Raw genomic sequence first — 19,169 nt, 5'->3', positions numbered from 1 at the left:
ATCTGGCTGTTTATCTGCATCCTTCATCATAGCCTTTAATAAACTGGGAAACGTTAAGTGTTTCCCTGAGTTCTGTGAGCTGCTCTAGCAAGTAATCAGATCCAAGGGGGAGGAGGTTGTGGGAACTTTTGATTTGTAGCCAAGTTGGACAGAAGTTGTGCATAACTTGGGGACCTACTATGTGCCATTGGCATCTGAAGTGGGGGGCCAGTCTCATGGGACTGAGCCCTTAACCTATGGGATCTGACACTCTCTCCAGGTAGATAGTGTCAGAATTGAGTTAAATTGTAAGACACCCAGCTGGTGTCACAGAGAATTGCTTGTTGGGGGAAAAAACCCACACAACTGGTGTCAGAAGTATTCTGAGTGTGGTAGTGGTGTGAAAGGAAAGGAGGAACACAGGAGGTGGACTGAGGTTTTCTCTATTTAAAAGGTTTCCCACAAAACTCTTGTAATCAATCAGCAATGGGAAAGAGGGCTAGTGGTGCAGGCTAAAGGCTGGACTCTGGTGCAGGCTGAAGGCTGGACTCCAGCGCAGCCTCAAATGGGGCAGGAAGCCCAGAGCCTTGGCTAATGACAGGCCACCAGTAAATTAAACCCTGTGGGAATTGTCTTGATTCATGGCACATACAGTCCCTGTCGTCACGGGTCTAAAGGCCACTGGAGAGAGAAGGTCAGCAAATAGACAACAAAGAATATAAATACACCGATTACCTTAATTTACTGAAAAGCTATAGGAAACATCATTCTTAGTGGGGAAAATAGGAAGCATCCTTTTTAAAATCCAGATGAGGACAAGGCCCTCTATCATCCTTTCTATTTAGCATTATTCCAGAGGTCACAGTCAGGTCATAAAACGAATGGAAGGATAAGGATTGGAGAGGAGGAAATAAAACTATCCTTGCAAATTATGCAATTGTCTGCATGGAAAGCCAAAAGATGAATCTACAAACAAGTTGTTAGAAATAATAAGAGAATTTAGCAAGATGGCTGACTACAAGATCAATAATAAATACATTGTACATTATAATAATAATGGCTAACTTTTATTGAATTAACTATTTCCGGGTGCCACATGCTTTATATTTACTCTGCGCTAAGTGCTTTCTATGGACTGGCTTGAGTCCTTAGAACAACCCTCACTTTAAGAATGAAGAAACTGAGGGTCAGAGAGGTCAAGTGAATTTATCATAGCAACACAGCTGTTGTGGGGTGGAGGCTGGACCAACTCTTGAACTCTCCCTTAACCACGACCACTACCCTACATACTCAAGTGTGCAAATCTCTGACGTCCAGGGTGGGACTCAAGATCTAGGGCCCTTCTCCCATTCTCCATACATCATGAAAATTTTCATGTGTGAACAGAGAGGAAGAGAGAGAGGTGGAAAGCCCCAGTAAGAACTGAAATTGAATTCCCCTCCAGCCTATTGGAGTCAGACTTAAGTTGATTTAAAGAAAATAAGGAAGTGTGGTGTTTCTTGCACACCTGTGTTGTAGCTCAAAGTCTCGCATGCAATTCACCTCTTACCTTATTTAATTCTCAAAAGATCTGTGCCTCCATTTTACCAATGAGGAAAGTGAAGCTCCTAGAAATTCAGAGACTTGTTCAAATTCACAGAGCTGGGAAGTGGCACAGCCAGCATTCAATCCTGAGCATGCCCTCCTAACCTCACGGCTCTCTAGACTTTTCCAAGGAACTAGAGGGAAAGGCAGGCAGGTGCACAGCATCCCTAAAGCATGTGAGACATGAGTGTGGGGAAGACAGGCTGGGAAGGGAGCAGTTAGTTAAGGAGGGGCAGAGACAGCTTCCTGGAAAAGGTGGCCTTCAAGCTGAGTTTTCAGCAAGGAGCAGGAATGAGTAAGGGAAAAAGGATGGGGAAGAAAGGTACAAAGTCCCAGAGAAGAGAGTAAAACGGCAGATTCTGTCAACAGCTAAGAGTTCAGATAAGAGAAGAACTGACTGAGGATGAGCCTTTTATAGTCACCAGTAACCACTGACACAACCGACCAGTAAGACCCCTTGGAGGGACTTCCCTGGTGGTTTAGTGGTTAAGACTCCATGCTCCCAATGCTGGGGGCATGAGTTCAATCCCTGGGCAGCAAGATCCTGCATGCTGCATGGCGAGGCCAAAAAAAAAGACCCCTTGGAGAGCAGCAGCACAGTGCGGACCTTGCCCGGCATTGCCCCTCTAGGCAGTGCAAGTGGATGGCGGGAGCTTGGCCTGGTGTCAGCTCTCAGCAGTCCCAATTCTTCAGGTTCCCCTCCCTTCCCTTCAATTCTCAGGGCTGCCTGGCCCTGGCTCTCTCCTGAAGAGAAAAAGTTTGCTAACCCCTGATTTAAACCATTTACTGTTGAAAAAATTTGTTTTGAATTATGGAAAATTTCAAACATTAAATATAAAGGAAAGAATTGTATAATAACCAGCTATATTCTTGTGACCTAAATTCAATCATTTTAACATCTTGTCATACTTGTTTCACTTATATGTGTTTGTTGAACTATCTTAAAATAAATAACAGACATCATGATACTTCAATATTAAATACTTCAGCATGTATCTCTTTTTTAAAAAAGCATTCTCCTAAATAACTCAATATCATTATCACACCCACGAAAAATAACAGTAATCCCTTAATCCTGGCTAATACCGAGTGCATTAAAATTTCTCCAATTGACTCTAAAATACTTTTTTTTTTTTTTTTTTTTTGCGGTACGCGGGCCTCTCACTGCTGTGGCCTCTCCCGCTGCGGAGCACAGGCTCCGGACGCGCAGGCCCAGCGGCCATGGCCCACGGGCCCAGCCGCTCCGCGGCATGTGGGATCCTCCCGGACCGGGTCACGAACCCATGTCCCCTGCATCGGCAGGGGGACTCCCAACCACTGCGCCACCAGGGAAGCCCTAAAATACTTTTTATAGCTACATTTTCAAACCGGGATCCAGTCAAGGAACACACAATACATTTGGTTATTTTATCTCTTATCTTTAATCTAGGATTGTTCCTCCCCTCCCTCACCTCGCTTCTTTTTTTTTTTTACATTGATTTTTGATGAAACCAAAGAATGATCTTGTAGTATGTTCCACATTCTGGATTTGTCTATTTCTTCATGGTCATCCACTGAATATTTTATTTCAATTATTATACATTGATTTGGTTCTTTTTCAAATCTGCTTCATCAGTCTTTATAGTGATCTCTACGGTGGTGGAAATCCTATATAATAGTATTGTGATGTTCAGTGATGTCATACTGGTAGCCTGAAATCAGCCATGGTGGGAGTATTTACACCTGAAAATAAGCAAATGCTACAAATGAAGGCTTGGTTTAATGTTTTATTGTCTAACCTTAAGAAACTGATGGAAAATGTTAATAATTTAAACTTAAAAGTGTGTTGTGTCTGTAGCCATTACATTGAGAATAGCACAGAAAAACTGAGGAAATATTCTTCCACTATTCAAAATTATTATCTGATTTAGCAAAAAAGTAGCTTACAATACTGACTAACAAAGGAAGTGCCAGTGTATATCTTTGTTGTTTCATCTTATCTTCCTCCTTAACATAAATAAAAGTGTTAGCCAACATTCACTTTAGAACTGCAGTGAATTGCAACCATAGGTTGGCTATGGATACAAGAGTTTGGCAAAAATCATCAAGTGTTTTGTGTGAATCAGTTTTCTATATAGAATTTACAATAAGGAGTATTGTATATTTTATTATTATTTGTAAATTGGTTCCATACATCCTTTATGTCAGTAAAATTTATGTACATATATCTGCATGCATTTTTCCCATATCACTGGATGGAACCTGAGATTTGTCTTTGATCTCTCACCTGGGGCAGCCATCAAAGTACAAGCTCACAGTATCCAGTGTCCAGCAGAAAGCCTGAGAGTAGCAGCTGGCCTTGGAGCTCCTTTACCCCCAGTTTTGAGATCTGTGCATTACTCATTTTTGTATCAGTTCAGTGATATATTTTAAAAGATATTTTGGGGACTTCCCTGGTGGTCCAGTGGTTGAGAATCTGCCTGCCAATGCAGGGGACACGGGTTCAAGCCCTGGTCTGGGAAGATCCCACATGCCACGGAGCAACTAGGCCCACGAGCCACAACTACTGAGCCTGCGCATCTGGAGCTTGTGCTCCGCAACAAGAGAGGCCGCGACAGTAAGAGGCCCGCGCACCGCAATGAAGAGTGGCCCCCACTCGCCACAACTAGAGAAAGCCCTTGCACAGAAACGAAGACCCAACACAGCCAAAAATAAATAAATAAATATTTTTTAAAAAGGCAGATGCTTGCTTTAAAAATAAATAAATAAATGACCGAAGAGAAAAAAAATTAAAAAAAAAAAGAAGAAAGGTGAAATAAAACCATTTCAAACAAATAAAAACAGAGTGTGCTGACAAAAAAAATTCACTAAAGGAAACTTAAAGAATGTACTTCAGATATCCTGGATAGAAGAACTGAAATAAAATTTAAAAAAGGAATGGTGAGCAAAGATGTTAACAAATATGTATATAAAAATATTAACTACTGTGAGATTTGTATGTGTGTGACAAGGGAAACAGGCTACAGTGCTGGATGAGAATACCAAATAAATTAAGAGAGTGTGATTGGAATGAAAGAATTCTAAGATCCTTATGTATTTGGAAAGAATGCACAGATACTGATTGAACTTTAGACTTTACTATGTTAGGTATGCATGTTAAAGAAAATGCCACAGGGACTTCCCTGGTGGCGCAGTGGATAAGACTCTGTGCTCCTAATGCGGAGGGCCTGGATGCGATCCCTGGTCAGGGAACTACATCCCACATGCATGCCGCAACTAAGAGTTTGCATGCCACAACTAAGGAGCCTGTGTGCTGCAACTAAGTAGCCAGCAAGCCGCAACTAAGGAGTCCTGGAGCCACAACAAAGGAGACTACTTGCTGCAACTAAGACATGATGCAACAAAATAAATAAATATTAAAAAGAGAAAAGAAAATGCTACAAGCAGAAAATAGAATAGTGGTTTCCAGGGGCTGGGAGAGAGGAAAATGGAGATAATAATGTATCCATTATTATTTAATGGGTACAGAGTTTCACTTTGGGAAGATGAAGTTCTGAAGATAGATGGTGGTAATGGTTGCACAGCAGCTTGAGTGCACTTAACACCACTGAATTGTACACTTAAAAATGGTTAAAATGTTAAATGTAAATTTAACGTTATGTATATTTCACCACAGTGAAAAGAAGAAAGAAGCAGCTAGGATAATCACCAAAAGAACAGACATAAAGCACGTAAGTTGCAAACAAGTAGGAGGGTGGGAACAATGGAATGAAAAAATCTTTAAAAATCAGAAGAAAACAAAGAAAGGAGGTAAAGCTCAGAGGCAGGCACAACTCAATACTGTATTGTTTAAGAAACATGTATAAGTGGTTCAAATATACAGAACATCAGGGGAATGGATAAACCAGAATCAGGATAATGAGGAGGAGGAGGTGTGGAATCAAGGAGGGACACACAGTGGCTTCTAAGGCATTGGTCAAATGTTATTTTTTAGCTGGGTGATGAGTATATAGATATTCATTCTATTATTTTTCTTTAAAATAGTTCAATTTTAATAATATTTTGTATGTATAAAATATTTTATCATTATAATTACAATTATAACTTTTTTCAAGAAAGAAGGAAAAGGTAGTTGTAAAGGCAGATTAAAAATGGGACTCTGCAAAGGACTGGGGGTGAGCCATCCTGGGCGCCCTGCTTCAGCATCAAGTTCTGCAACTGGAGGACAATTTAAATGCAGCCTACTTTGCTGTCCTGTCCCCTTTGGTTCTCCATAGATGGGGACAGTGTCTTCTCTACTCTCTGACCCTACAGTTCCTTCCCTGTAGTTTAGGTGGGGCCATTGCACACCCCCCCGCCACTAGTTTGTTTTGTCTCCCTCTCCCATTTTTCATTTGTCTTTTATGATTCCCAACAGCAGGCCAACATCCTGCAAGTGTTTGTTCAAGGTCAGTTCTGTCTGGTGACCTCTGCCTTCCCTTGGTCTTTAGTGGTTTCCCAGTCTCTTGTGGGATTAGGAAAGAGTTAGGCAGCTCAGACTCTCTCCATCTGTCCTGTATTCTTTGCGTGCAGTGTAACTCTGGTGTGTGGATATGGACAATAGGGAAGAAAATATATCTAATAATTACAATGAACATTCATTTAATCTGTATAAGCACTCTGCATGCATTATCTCATTTAACCCTCATAGCAACTCCATGAGCTGAGTAGTAGTATTATTCCTAATTTACAGATAAGGACACTAAGACTCAAAGAGGTTAAGTGAGGCTGCACATGTGGTCAGAGGAGAGCTAAGCAGTCTTACCAATACGTCAGGCTCCTCTGGCTCCTCATGTGTGCTTGTCCAGGGAACTGAACACACAGAGAGCCACTGAAAACCCTTGAGGATCATAAGAAGAGACCCCTCATGTTCACAGAAAGCCTAGAGAAATGGCCTCATCCTCCAGACATTCTCAGAGTAAACAGCCCTCCCAGAAATTAGGGTACAATTCTACAAATGCAATTCCCACTCTGCTTCTTACCCTTATGAGTAAATAGCAGAGAGTATGTGAAGGAGATGATATGACTTTGGGCAAGTCACTTAACCTCTCTGTGCCTCGTTTATTTATTTATTTTAATATTTAAAAAATTTATTTATTTTTATTTATTATTTTTTTTTTTGGCTGTGCTGGGTCTTCGTTGCTGCGTGTGGGCTTTCTCTAGTTGCGGTGAGCAGGGGCTACCCTTCATTGTGGTGCACAGGCTTCTCATTGCAGTGGCTTCTCTTGTTGCGGAGCACGGGCTCTAGGCATGTGGGCTTCAGTAGTTGTGGCACGCGGGCTCAGTAGTTGTGGCACATGGGCTTAGTTGTTCTGTGGCATGTGGGGTCTTCCCAGACCAGCGCTTGAACCCATGTCCCCTGCATTGTCAGGCGGATTCTTAACCACTGCACCACCAGGGAAGCCCCTATTTATTTCTTTTAATATTTATTTATTTATTTAGACCGTGCTGGGTCTTAGTTGTGGCACACGGGATCTTCGTTGTGGCATGCGGGATCTTTAGTTGCGGCAGGCGGGATCTTTTAGTTGTGGCATGCATACGGGATCTAGTTCCCTGACCAGGGATCCAGGTCGCCTGCATTGGGAGCGCAGAGTCTTACCCACTGGACCACCAGGGAAGTCCCTGTGCCTCATTTAAATGGAGATTATAATGGTGCTTACCTCACAGAGTTATGAAAATGAAATGTTAATATATATGTGGTTCTTAGGACAGTGCTTGGCACAGAGTAAGCACTAACTGTTGGCTATTATTACATTATTATTATCTGCAGCCCAAGTCATCCAGTGACTCCTCCTGAGTTTCGGTATGGCTGGGTGGTAGATTGTCTCCACGTGTGTCTTGGAGTTAAGTTCCCGCTTCCAGTCCCAGAGTAAGGCAGGAAGGTGGGCAGACCCAGGTGGTTACCGAAGAGGTTGGTCTGGGTGAGCTGAAATTGCAGTGACGTTAGCAGGTGGTGAAAATCTCCCCCTTTCACTCATTGTGTGCTATGAGGGCACGCATGGGTGGATGGCTGGGGCCCAGGATGTGTGTGGGTTTCATTCCCACAGTGGTTTCAGGAGAGTTGAGTCAGAGAGCATTTTTTAAATATGGCTGCTATAAATGATTTGACTAATTGATCTGGATAATTCTACATACTCTTTCTCAATATTCTGAATTTATGGCTGTGGTTTTCTTTTCTTTTTCTTCTCTCTCTCTTTTCCCCCATATCCACTGAACTTGGCCTCTGGGGATTATGGGGATCGCAGGATCATAGTGTGATCAAGGGATCAAGGTGATACTAACCATTGAGCTCTGGGATCATCCGAAAGAAGTATTCATCCTAGAAGATCCTTAAATGTCAAACTGGCCCAAGGGAAAATCTGCTAGGCTGGCTTGACAAGTTTAGTTCTCATTTCTCTGATCTGATTAGTGAGACTAACTCTTTCAAGGCAAGAAACATGAAGTTAGTTGCCAAGGTAGACAGGACAATGCTCTTTTTGGAGACTTCAACAACACACAGTGACTCCCTCACTCAGCACCTCTCTTGCTGATGCCTCCCCAGCACCCTGGGGCTTCACATCTCATTGGGGGGATGACTCCCAAAATGACCCAGGGTTTGGGGAAGTAGAGGGCTTGGGTGAAAAGGGCTCTGACTTCATCCCAGGCAACGTTATCTCCTTCCGTCTTCAGTCACAGGCCTGAAAGAGAGAAAGTGGCAAATCACTCTGGATTCTTGGTTGCAAACGATAGAACCCAATCTGGCGAGCTTAAGCAGAAAAGGCTTAAGGTACTTCTAAGAGTCTCTTTGAGGGCATGAAGCCAGGCTTGGCAGCTGTGACAAGGCAGAGCTGCTGTAAAGAGACACAACTGCTGCCCTGACTGAGTGTGGACCAGGTGCGACCCCTGGCAAGACTGATGCTGGGCTCACACTCCGCTACTGCTACCTCTGGCAGCTGGGCACTTCCGCCCGCCTCCACCCTCGCCAAACTGGGTGGGGCTCAATTCCCAAATCCAGGCTCTGAGGTTGCATCTGATTGGTGGACATCAGGTCACATGTCTGGGCCCTAACTGCAAAGGAAGCTGGGAAAGTGCATTTCGGGTTTCTGCTTTACCAGATGCGCAGAGTAAAACGGTTGAGGACATCCTAAAGGAGATTGGTTGGGGGCGCCAAGAGGAATGACCGATGTTAACATATAATCAACAACTTAAAAATCACGTGACTAAGACCCCCTCAGAACCAACCATACTACCTTGACAGAGACCTTTGGGCCGTGACCTGCTGCGTGGGTGTAAACCCACCCTACACGCCCTCAAGTTCTTACTCTGCCCCTGGGAGTCTACAGCATAAGTGTGGACCCTCCTCCTCATCAGGGGCCTTCATTCCCTATGTATCCCAGAAGCATTGGTTTAATTGTTGCTTTTGTTTGGGCCTTTTTAGGCAAACTCAAATGACTTCAAGTGCTAGGCAGGTAAATAAGTGGGTGAAGTGAGCAGAGGGGAGGGCATACTTGGGACAGGAGAGGAACCTAAAGAACAGCCACTGCTCAGGGCCAGATGTTTCCATCTGGAAATATGGACCCTGTGGCCCAGATACTGTGAAGTTTCCAGAGAAGCCAGAAATTTGGATTTCTTTACATGAAATCTCCAGATTTTTTAAATGTTTGATTAAATACTCTTGATTAAAATTTTTTTATTGTGAAAAACTTCAAATATACAGAAAGAGTGATGGTATAATAATCATCCACATCCAAATTCACTCATCACTCAGATTTAGTGCTTTTGACGTTTTGTCATATTTGTTTCATCTATTTTTTTCTGCTTAAGTATTTTAAAGTAACAAAATCAAAAAAGCTAATAAAATATTTTCATCCTTAAATACTTCAATAGGTTTCTGTTTAAAACATATTTTCCTGAATAGCTGCACTAATACTTAAGAAAATGAACAAATACCTTGTCGTTACTCAAATTTCTTTTACTCCCCCAAAATGACTTCTTTAGATGGGTTGTTCAAACCAGAATCCAATAGAGGACCAAGAATTGGATTTGGTTGTTACATGTCTTAAGTATCTTTAATCTAGAAGAAACACTGGTCTGTTCTGTTATTTTTGTGTGTTTCTACTGACAGTGATATGAAGAAGCCACACCAGCGTCTTGTTGACTGTCCTGTCTAGATATGTGTTGTTTCCTTGTGATGTCACTTCAATTGTTCCTTTATTCCCTGCATTTTCTGAAAACTGGAAGTTAAAGGTTTGATTAAATTTGGCAAGAATATATCCAGGTGTTGCTGACTCTGCCTAATTCATCACGCCAGAAAGCATGGGATGATGTCCTACTAGTAGTGATGCTAGATGAAGAACTAGGTTAAGATGATCCCTCCCATTGTAACTTTATATTTTCTTCTTTAGACTGATCATTTCCCCCAAGAAAGCGTTTACCTAAGGATTTTAGCATCCATTGACGTTCCTTGCCTGAATCAATTTTTTCATTAGGGATTGCAAAAGAGTGTTTTTCTGATGCTATAATTTCTTTGACATTTATTAGCTGGCATTCTTCTGTAAATAAAAACTTTCGTAATTAGCTGGGACTATTCGCTTATCCTGAAATGGGAACTATTGGTTCCTACCGGAAGGCATTGTCAGGAACCACATCACAGGCTTCCAAGAGGTTATCTCTGGGTGATTATTTCAGTTTATTCAATTTGTTTATCTAAATTTTCTATGATAAGTGAGTATCACTTTTTTTTTTAAGTTTAATTTTTTTAATTAATTAATTTATTTATTTATTTTGGGCTACATTGGGTCTTCGTTGCTGCGCGTGGGCTTTCTCTAGTTGCGGCGAGCGGGGGCTACTCTTCGTTGTGGTGCTCAGACTTCTCATTGAGGTAGCTTCTCTTGTTGCAGAGCACGGGCTCTAGGCGCACACGCTTCAGTAGTTGTGACATGCTGGCTCAGTAGTTGTGGCTTGCAGGCTCTAGAGCACATGGCCTTAGTTGCTCCGAGGCATGTGGGATCTTCCCTGACCAGAACTCGAACCCATGTGCTCTGCATTGGCAGGCAGATTCTTAACCACTGTTCCACCAGGGAAGTCCCGAGCATCACATTTTTTTAAAATTAATTAATTAATTATATTTATTTATTTATTTTTGTCCGTGTTGGGTCTTCGTTGCTGCGTGCAGGCTTTCTCTAGTTGCGGTGAGCAGGGGCTACTCTTTGTTGCGGTGCACAGGCTTCTCATTGTGGTGGCTTCTCTTGTTGCGAAGCATGGGCTCTTGGTGTGTGGGCTTCAGTAGTTGTGGCATGCGGTCTCAGTAGTTGTGGCTCATGGACTCTAGGGCGGAGGCTCAGTAATTGTGGCGCACGGGCTTAGTTGCTCCACGGCACATGCGATCTTCCCAGACCAGAGCTTGAACCCGCGTCCCCTGCATTGGCAGGCAGATTCTTAACCACTGCGCCACCAGGGAAGTCCCTGAGTATCACTTTTTAATAAGAAATAATATTTAAGAAATGAAATCAGGATAAACACACAAGCATACTCAAAGAGTAGCCATACTAGGTAAGCAAACAAGAACCGGGCTGACCCAGGACCACGCCTTTAAGGTCAGAGATGCTTAGACAAGAGAACACCAGCCTTGTAGGTGCCTGCAGGGATGTTACACATCTACTCATCAACTCTGACTCTCACAGTATTCACTGTCATCCTCACCACTCACAGTTACCACACTAATCACAGGGTGGGGAGGGGCAGGATGGGGCGACCAGGACAGGATGCCACAGGCCCTTAGCTGAAAGAGTCAAGTCATCTTTTTCTTTGTCTTTGAGAGCATTTTGATTGTCTGGCCCTTCCCAGCCAGCCGTATCCCAGTCCACCCCTGCCAGTTCTGGCAAAAACAACACAGGCTGGTGCCCTTGCTGTCAGGTCAACTGAGCAGTCACCCAACCTGGTAGTCAAAGCCAGCAGGCCACGGGGCAGGATGGTGCCCCAGAGACATGTGGTTTTCAGCATGTAAGTCTGGTACATCTTTTGTTAAATTTATCCTTAAGTATTTTCTGTTTTTGTTGTTGTTTTGCTGTAAATTGGTTTGCTTTTCCAATTTCACTTTTCAGTTATCGACTGCTAAAAAAATATGAAATGCTTCACAAATTTGCACATCATCCTTGTACAAGGACCAGGTTAATCTTTTGTGTCATTCCAGTGATGTTATATGTGTTTTAAGTAAAAATGTAATAAGATCCACTCTTGTGAATTTTTAAGTAAAAATACACTCCAGGCAGGTAAATCCCTTCTCTCCCGAGGCCTCCTGTGCTCCTAGACACTGCCACAGACCCCTACCGGGGGCATATGGGACCTCTGCCCGGAGAGTATACCTTCTGCTGCATCGTTAGCTGGCTCTTTCAGCCTGGATGCAGTCTGCGTTCTCCACTGCAAACTTCACACACTCATAACAGCTAAGATTCTGTAAAATGGTTCAGCAGTCCTAAAGCAGGGTGCAAAAATGCCAGGGGCTGGCTTACTGGCTCGGTCCTCACATGCACCCCCAAATTTTACTGGAGAGGAGAGAGATAATCCCATCTCATGGACCTAAGGACAGCCAGAAAGGGTGAGAAGGGAGGCACATCTGACAGGCTTTTAAGAACTCATTTCTAACCCCCTCGGTGGGTCATTTTGAGCCTTAAGGGGAAGACTATGCCTTCCCCAGAAGCCTGCAGGTGCTTCTGGAAGCCTCTTTTCAGCCTCAGATGAGACTGTCTGATGATGCGCTTTCTGGTCTGGTGTGCTCTCTAAGCTAACCACCATTAAATATCCTTTTTTCTTTTTTTAAACTGTAGTAAGATACACATAACATAAAATTTACCATTTTAGGACTTCCCTGGTGGTCCAGTGGTTAAGAATCTGCCTGCTAGCGCAAGGGACACAGGTTCAATCCCTGGTCCGGGAAGATCCCACATGCTGCGAAGCAACTAAGCCCATGTGCCACAACTAATGAGCCTGCACTCTAGAGCACTCGTGCCACAACTACTGAAGCCTGCGTGCCTAGAGCCCGTGCTCCGCAACAAGAGAAGCCACCGCAGTGAGAAATCTGTGCACTGCAACGAAGAGTAGCCCCCGCTCACTGCAACTAGAGAAAGCCCGCAGGCAGCAATGAAGACCCAAAGCAGCCAAAAATAAATAATAAATAAATTTGTTAAGAAAAAAAAAAGAATGAATTAGGGAATTCCCTGGTGGTCCAGTGGTTAAGACTTTGTGCTTCCAACGCAGGGGCATGGGTTCCATCCCTGGTCAGGGAAGTAAGATCCCACATGCCGTGTGGGCAAAAAAAAAAAAAAAAAAGAAAAAGGAAAAGAATGAATTAAAAGCAGGTTCCCCAGTCCTCCACACCCAAACCACTTGGCTGCCCCAAGATGAATGATGTGATAGAAATCTTTCTTTCCTTGTGGCTTCTATTAGCTGGTCCAGGCCTCACTGGCTTAGCCCAGCTTGGGGCTGTGAAACTGCAGGTCTACTCGCCTAAGTGGAAGTGTGGGTAGATTCCTATGGGGAGGGGCCCTCCAGATCAGCTCCAGCCCTCCCCTCTGCTCTGGCCATGGCTCCATTAGAGAGGCTGCAGTCCTGCCCACCCCCTAAATTGTCTGGGGTCTGCATTACTTCCCAACATTCCACCCCAGACCCCATGGCTTCCCTGAGCCAGGGAAGGATGGGCAGGATGCCATCCAAGGCCCTCCAAGAGTAGGGAGGGGAATTATGAGCTCCTTCCTCAAAAGTGAAACTATCCCGCCTTGGGCAGAGCCTGAGGCTGACGGTCAGTCATCAGGGTGAGAACTGCCCCAGTCCGTGTGCAGACTCAGGATCTTTGCAGCGTAACTGGCTTCAAAGAAGGAGTTTAGTCTTAGAAGGAGTTTCAGCCTTGCTCAGTGGCTCCAGAGCCCCCCATCTGCTTTAGTCGCATCTCTTGACAGGCTTCCGTGAGGAGCCTGGGCTGCCTCCCCAGGGGACCTTCCTTTTGTCCTTGGGTTCTCACAAAAGTGAATGGACCCAGTGTTCCAGACCATTTCCATAGGACCCAAGGTGAGCTGTTCTGGGCTCTGTGCGGTCCTGATAAGGCAGGCCTGGGACATGCCTCATTGGCTTCATCCACGGCTTGGCTCTCTTTGCCAGAAAAGGGAGGGCCAGTCCCACAGGGTTCTGAGATTGTACTGGCCCTCAGTCATGGTTTGCCCAGGGACTACTGCTGGGTGGGAGTGGAGGTGGGGTTGGAGCAAGACAGTAGGGGTCCCAGGCCTCAGGCTAGCAGGGGTCAAGAGAGATGATGGGGCAGAGGTGAGGCAAGCACCACCCAGCCTTATACCTACACTTCTGCACCCCACTCCACCCTCCACCATGCTGAACCGCAACACTGCCCCTACAGTAAGTACAGGGACCACTCAATCAGCTGTGTGATGTCCAGCAACATCCTTAAGCTTTCTGAGCTGTAAAAATGGGGATTCTAGAAAATACCCAGAAGGGTTTTTGGAAGGTTAAATATGAATGTTCCTTGTGTAATGCCAGACACTCAGAAAGTGTGCAATACACATCATTTTCCTCTCTGCTTTCTTCTCTATAACAGTTTTATGCACATTGCTTTGGTTTTATCAGGGAAGCTAGGCAGGCTGGCAGATCCCAGAAGAGGTGGGGAAGCCACCGTCTTCTCTTTGTACCCAGAAATACTGCCACCAATGGATGGCTTCCTCCAGAGGCCACCAGCTAACCCTGGAGTACTGACACCCTGGGCGGAACCAACGGCTGGGTAAATGGCTGCTGTGGAGGAGAAACAATGTCCTCAAAGACCCACCCTTTACCCAGACCCACCAAGGACACCTATTCTTCATGTCACTGCCAGTAAAAATTCCCATCTTGAGACTCAATCCAGTTCAGTTAGAATCTGTGGAGGTGGGACCAGCTTTGGGTATTGTTTAAAAGTCCCCAGGTGCTTCTAATGTGTAACCAGGGTTAAGAACTACTGGTCTAGTCCAACCTCCCCATTGTAGAGATAAAAACACACAGGGGGAAATAAAAACAATCTCAGAAAGGTTAAAAGAAATAAATATTTAAAGTGACAGGGAGAATTTAGTGCAAAATAGGTGCCCCAAAGAGGGAAGCTATTATTATTTCATTATTTCTATTATTGCTCTAGACAGGGCTGGCTTCAGGGACAGGCGACTTGCACAGCCACACAGGCCCTCAGGCTTGGCTTAACGCTCTGCTGTTGCTGTTTTGAAATTTTTAATTTTTTTTAACAAGGTGGTCCCACATTTTTCACTTTGCACTGGCCCTGGCCCAATATCATACAGCTCTTGAAAGCAGAATGGATCATCACCCCTCTAAAGAAAGATGAGGAACACACTCAGAGCTCAGAGGCTTGCTGGGTGTGGGGCTGACCTGGGTTCATTGCCCAAGGAGGTTCCTTCTCCTGTTCATTCCATCACAGGGAGAAGGCTGCCCTTGCATCTCTTGGAAGAAGCAGTGTAAGAGCTTCAGAGCTCCCTCTCACTATCTGTGAGAGGCCCTCTGAGCCTCAGTTTCTTCATCTGTAAAATGGAGGAAATAATGCCTGTGAATTATTGTGAGGAGTGTCCAGAAGCATGACTGTCCCTCTAGATGCTGGAAATATGTGACTTCCCATCCCTTTATTGGGAAGAGAGGGACCCATGTGCTCCCAGTACAGCCTTGTCAAGTCCTTTTTTTCCCCCCTGGGAGGCCCATCATTAAGTTCCCAGACTTCAGCTTTTCTCATACAAACTAAGAGGAAGTAGTTCTGGGGAAAGGTTTCGTTCTGGAGCAGGGTGTGTATGCTTCAGAGCCCTTAGTGAAGTGTTGCTGCTACTGCCCTCTGGTGGTAATATATCTGTATCTGCCCAAATTCCTAACATCCTTCCGGGAAATATAAAAATGCTTGATAACACACTACAATTCAATTAAAAAAATAATTTATTGCTACTCTGCTAGACACTAGGGATGCAAAGATGAATAAAACACAGTTCTTGCCCTCATAGTTTAGAATGTGAAACAAACTCCTAAAGAGATAGCTTGAATTATAGTGCAGTGTGATATTTTAATAAAAACAATGACTCCCGACTTCTGGTTCCAAACAAAATGGAGTAGACATATTTATTCCTAGCCTTCCCACTAGTAAAAGCTAAATATCCCCTGGACATTCCACATAAACAAACAGAAGAAGACTCTGAGAGGGTGAGAGAAGAGGCAGACTGGCTAGGGCTCTCTTGAGACCCAAGAAATGATATGGCAGTGAGTACCCTGGCTTTCCTTTTTGCCTTTTATATCTAACTGGATACTGGAGAAGCTGGCAACCTAATACATCAAGGAGGCAGGCAAAAAACAACAAAACAACAACAAAGCCTGCTCTCTCTAGTCAAAAGACGAGGAAAGAGGGCTTCCCTGGTGGCGCAGTGGTTAAGAATCCGCCTGCCGATGCAGGAGATACGGGTTCGAGCCCTGGTCTGGGAAGATCCCATGTGCTGTGGAGCAGCTAAGTACCACAACTACTGAGCCTGCGCTCTAGAGCCTGCGAGCCACAACTACTGAGCCCTTGAGCCACAACTACTGAGCCCTTGAGCCACAACTACTGAAGCCCGCGTGACTAGAGCCCGTGCTCCGCAACAAGAGAAGCCACCGCAATGAGAAGCCCGCGCACCACAACGAAGAGTAGCCGCCACTCGCCGCAACTAGAGAAAGCCTGCGTGCAGCAGTGAAGACCCAATGCAGCCAAAAATAAATAAATAACTAAATACATTAAAAAATAATAATAAAAAAATAAAATGAACTGCTTAAAAAAAAAAGAATGAAACAGAGGCTATCACTACAAACACTGCAGACATCATAAAGATAATAAGAGGATACCGCAAGCAACTCTACCCACATAAATTTGATAAGTTAGACAAAATGGACCAATTTCTTGGGAAACACAAACTACTATAAATCACCCAACATAAAATATATCATTTGAATAGCCCAGTAACTAATAAAGAAGTAGAATTTGTAATTAATAAACTTCCCAAACTCATTTTGTAATATTTAGTTGTGATAAAAATACAAAATATAAAATTTATCCTCCTAATCCTTTTTAAATGTACAGTTCAGTAGTGTTAACTGTATTCACATTGTTGTATAACAACTGCCCAACTCATTTTATGAAGCCAGTGTTCCATGATACCAAAACCAGACAAAGTTAATGTAAGAAAATAAAGCTATAGACCAGAATTCTTTGTGAATATAGATGCAAAAACCTTCACAAAATATTAACAAGGAGAATTCATCTATACATAAAGATAATTATATACTATGACCAAGTGGTATTTATTCCTGATACCCAAGGCTGGTTCGATATTAAAAAATCAGTCAAGGGACTTCCCTGGTAATCCAGTGGTTAAGGCTCTGCGCTCCCAACGCAGGGGACAGGGATTTGATCCCTGGTCAGGGAACTAGGATCTTGCATGCCGCATGGCATGGCCAAATAAAATTTAAAAAAAGAAAAATCATTCAATGTAATCTACCATGTATACATACAAAAGTCTCATGATCATATCAATAGAAGCAGCAGAAGAATTTGACAAAATTTAACACCCATTTCTGATAAAAACTCCCATAAAACTAAAAATAAAGGGGAAATTTCTCAACTTGGCAGAGAACATCTACAAAACAGCTAACAACATACTTAATGGTAAAAGGTTAAATGCTTTCCTCCTAAGATCAAAAACAAAGCCAGGGGCTTCCCTGGTGGCGCAGTGGTTGAGAGTCCGCCTGCCGATGCAGGGGACACGGGTTCGTGCTGTGGTCCGGGAAGATCCCACATTGCTGCGGAGCGGTTAGGCCTGTGAGCCATGGCCGCTGAGACTGCGCGTCCGGAGCCTGTGCTCCTCAACGGGAGAGGCCACAACAGTGAGAGGACCGTGTACCGAAAAAGAAAGCCAGTATGTCTGCTTTCATCACTTTTACTAAGCCAGCTCAATTAGGCTACAAAAGGAAATAAAAGGCATATAGCTTGGAAAGGAAGTTGTAAAACTGCCCCTATTTGCAGATGGCTTTATGGGTTACCTAGAAAATCCCAAGGAATCTACAAGAAAAACAAAAAACCCCCAAAACTCTCATAGAACTAACACATGAATTTAGTGAGGTTGCAGGATACAAGATCAACATGAAAAAATGGATTGTTTTTCTATATGCTAGCAATGAATACTTGGAAACTGAAGTTAAAAATACAATACCATGTGCAATTGCTCAAAAAAAAAAAAGACTTTAGGTATAAACCTAGCAAAACACATATAGGACTTGTATGTTGAAAACTACAAAACAAGTTTTCTTTTTAACCAAAAAAATCAAAGATCTAAATAAATGAAGAGACATTACCATGTTCACATATGTATTGGAAGACTCATAGTAAAGATGTCAATTTTCCCCAAATTGATCTATAAGTTTAAAGCAATTCCAGCAAGATTATTTCTAGATATAGGTAGGCTTTTTCTAAAATTTATATGGAAAGGCAAAAGGAACTAGGAGAGCTAAAACACTAGGAGAGCTGTCACATTATCTTACTATAGACAGAGGTTGTCTCCTCCCACTTTAGGCCGATACTCAATGCCTGCATTAAATTCTTCATGCTTTAGGGACTTCCCTGGTGGTCCAGTGGTTAAGAATCCACCTTCCAATGTAGGGGATGTGGTTCGATCCCTGGTCGGGGAACTAATATCCCCCATGCCGAGAGGCAACTATGCCTGTGCCCTGCAACTACTGAGCCCACACGCTCTAGAGCCTGTGCTCCACAGCTAGAGAGAAGCCCGAGCGCTGCAACGAAAGATTCCCACGTGCCGCAACTAAGACGTGATGCAGCCAAAAATAAATAAATAAATAAATGTTTAAAAAATAAAATAAATTCTTCCTGCTTTAAATAGCTAGAATGGTTTCTGAGTCCTGCACTGAACCCTCAGCCCTTTTTTTCCAGGCAATTCTCATCATCTTGATTTTAACCACTTACAGCTCTGTATATCCCCTAAGCTGACCCCATCTCCCACCCTTCCTTGATCTCCCTACAGTGTCTTCTGGAATGGTAGTGTACCAGGAACAAACTCCCCTATGTCCTCAGCCCTTCACCTTCCTGCTCTACTGGAAACTTGGCTAATGCCTGCGGATATTACTTCCAGTGTAGTTTCCCCAAGTAAGGGCTGTTTTCCCTTTCACACCCCTTATTCCACCTGGCCTGCAGGTGGCAGTAGCTATCCTCCTTTCCCCTTCTCCATAAAACCCCAGCCTCTTTGACATTAGACTATACCCTGCCTCCTTGTCACAGTCATCTGTAGATCTCTTCCTCTTCACTGAACATTTTGGCCACTGGCTCACTGTCTCTCTCCACCACTGCTCCTGTCATCATTCTTTTTTTTGTTTGTTTTTGTTGTTGTTGTTTTCTTTTTTTTTTTTTTGCGGTGCGCGGGCCTCTCACTGTTGTGGCCTCTCCCGCTGCGGAGCACAAGCTCTGGTCGCGCAGGCTCCTGGGCCCAGCCGCTCCGTGGCATGTGGGACCTTCCCAGCGGGGGCACAAACCCGTGTCCCCTGCATCGGCAGGC

At 43.9% G+C, this 19,169-nt stretch overlaps 1 non-coding gene across 1 annotated transcript; it reads right to left on the bottom strand.

Annotated features, from left to right (window-relative positions):
• Positions 1 to 11,677: 11,677 nt before the first annotated feature.
• On the bottom strand, positions 11,678 to 11,780 carry LOC132504700 (U6 spliceosomal RNA). The gene has a single exon (XR_009535035.1). It is a non-coding gene; the product is annotated as a U6 spliceosomal RNA (small nuclear RNA).
• Positions 11,781 to 19,169: the final 7,389 nt, after the last annotated feature.

The sequence above is a fragment of the Lagenorhynchus albirostris genome, chromosome 1, assembly GCF_949774975.1.
Source record: "Lagenorhynchus albirostris chromosome 1, mLagAlb1.1, whole genome shotgun sequence".
In the NCBI taxonomy this organism is placed as follows: domain Eukaryota; kingdom Metazoa; phylum Chordata; class Mammalia; order Artiodactyla; family Delphinidae; genus Lagenorhynchus; species Lagenorhynchus albirostris.
This window is presented reverse-complemented; position numbering and strand designations above follow the sequence as displayed.